This window comes from Poecilia reticulata, linkage group LG19, assembly GCF_000633615.1.
Source record: "Poecilia reticulata strain Guanapo linkage group LG19, Guppy_female_1.0+MT, whole genome shotgun sequence".
Taxonomy (NCBI): Eukaryota; Metazoa; Chordata; class Actinopteri; order Cyprinodontiformes; family Poeciliidae; genus Poecilia; species Poecilia reticulata.
In genome coordinates, this window is record NC_024349.1 from 5,242,712 (window position 1) to 5,245,237 (window position 2,526).

At 37.2% G+C, this 2,526-nt stretch overlaps 1 protein-coding gene across 1 annotated transcript in view; it reads left to right on the forward strand.

Moving 5' to 3' along the window:
- The first annotated feature begins 1,292 nt into the window (after positions 1-1,292).
- The window catches only part of syt5b (synaptotagmin Vb), an 8,048-nt gene continuing 6,814 nt past the window's right edge, over positions 1,293-2,526 (forward strand). Inside the window, exon 1 of the mRNA XM_008436589.2 lies at positions 1,293-2,155. The gene's annotated coding sequence lies outside the window, so the exon portion shown is untranslated. The remainder of the gene's footprint in view (positions 2,156-2,526) is intronic.

Here is a 2,526-nt window from a genome sequence, read left to right on the forward strand (position 1 = left end):
TCCTCTTCCAGCTGTGTGACTACCTGGAGCAGGAGTTCCTCGTCGACAGCCACGACACCATCAAGAAGCTGGGCGACTACATCGGCAGCCTGACCCGCCTCACCACCTCCGAACCGCACGGCTCCATGGCTGAATACCTGTTCGACAGACACACCCTCTAAAAAAAGCATTAAGCATCTCCAGCTGTTCACATTTCCAAAGAGGTCAAAGCTGCATTTGTTTCCGTTAAAAAAAAACTAAAACAAAAAAAAACTATTTGCACATTTAACCCTTGACTCCTTTATTCCTGTACTATAGGTCAAATGTTAACTGGAATAACCTCCAACTTTTCTAAATGAACCAGGAGCTTCAATGTTCTCAAGTTGTAGCAAAAAGCCATAATTCTTGCAATGAGCTGTTGCTGTGAAATGAATCTGTTTGGTCTGTCATGCATTCCATGGTCCTATTTTCACTTTTTTACCAAATCCAAACCATTTCTGAATCAAACTGTTGAAGTATTTTAATATCTGGAAATTACCTGAAATGTTTAATAAATCTAAATCTGCCAAACCTTTTAAACATTTCCTGTTTGCTCTGTCATGCAGTTTGCGGTTCGGTCATGTCTGAGGACGGTTTCTGCTTATTCACCGTCTGACTGGGATCATTTATGGCTCAAATCACTGACCTGTTACTGACATGGATTTGAATAAATGCAGGTCTGAGGTTTTGAGAAGAAAACTATTAAAACTGGAATAAATGTTCACACCTTTAAATACTTTATTGAAGCAAGTTTAGCTTCATTACTGCCACTTACAGTGACTGTCATGTCCAGATTTACTCAATGTTTACAGGTGAGAAATGCCATTTGATAAACTGGAAAATGATCCTTTGGGCAGCTGTGATTCATAACCAGGACAAAAACAGGCAGCAATGGTTCGCAAATTCTGGTTTTTCAAAGAAATTCAGTATAAAATGCTTTCAAGTTAACCGTTTTCCCCCAATATAACTTAAACAGATGCATGTTTTAGTGTTTAATGCATTAAAATGTTTAAAGGATCCAGAACTTTTACTCAAGCAGAGAAACTTAACAGCTTGGAGTGATTAAACATGTAACTACACTGCTAAAAAAAAATAAAGGGAACACTTAAACAACACAATATAACTCCAAGTAAATCAAACGTCTGTGAAATCAAACTGTCCACCTAGGAAGCAACACTGATTGACAATCAATTTCACCTGCTGTTGTGCAAATGGAATAGACAACAGATGGAAATTATTATATTTCATTCATTCAGATCTAGGATGTGTTATTTGAGTGTTCCCTTTATTTTTTTGAGCAGTATAGTTACTAACAGCCCTTTATCGGCTGTAACATGAAACGGGTGGAAATAATTTTGTGTTGCACTTTTCTAGAAACTCAGACACTTTTACAGGAATCAAGTAAAATTACAAACAGAAGACTTAAGTACATCAAACAAAATTAATATAAAGTACTGATCATTAAAAAAAACGGAACCAAACCAGAAACTTTGGGCCATAATGACAAAAAACATGTTTGGTCAAATAAACACAGACGTCATAAATGTATTTTTAATGTTCAGTGGTGTGTATTTAAATGCTTTCTTATTCTATTTCCTTTTTGTTTGTGTTTAAACTGATTCCTGTAAAGTGTCAGAGTTTCTCTACACAAATAAAATGTTTCATTTGATTTTTTTAAGGCTTCCTGCTGAAAAAGATGAAGTGAGGGAGCAGCAGGAGAATGGCCACTCTCACTCAGACGTTTGTAGATTAACAGCTATGCTGAGAGGATTAGTGACACAGTCTGATTATCATCACACACTGCTGACATGAACGCAACAATAACTTCTCTACCTGAATAAAACAAATCCCCAAATTGATTCTGTTTGTCCGGTTTAAATCGGAGCAGAAGCAGGAAAACGTCGACACGCTGCTGGTTTCTGCTCAGCAGAAAAGCAACAGATGTGTGGTCAGCAGCGTTGATATCAGAGGAGGGCTGGGGGATTAAACGATAACGCTGCTCTGGTGATTTGTCAGAGCTTTGATGGGAACGTTTTCAGGAAGCCTGCCAGCCTGCAGCTCCGATCACCGTCCCAACAAAACATTTCAATCTAAAGTTGTTTTACACCAGCAGGACATAAAGACAAACCATCAACAGGTAGGAAGATGGCTGAATGAAGTTTCTTCATATTTTACTCACAGAGTCCAGAGAGGGGAAAAGATTTTTTAAAAGAGAAAATTTCACATAAATCCAAGAATATCCAATACTGGAACAAAATGATCAACTGTTTTATTGTCTGGAGATGCAAATGTGTTTTGTTTTTGTTTGTTTATTGATTATTTGCAGAAAAAATAAAGTCAGAATGGTCCTGGTGAATGAAAAAATATTACAGGTTCCCGATTTATCAGATCAATTTTTACAGTTTATTTATTGATTATTATTCTGTGAATCATTCAGCTACAATCCTTTACTAGACTCATCCATCCATCCATCCATCCATCCATCCATCCATCCATCCATCCATCCAT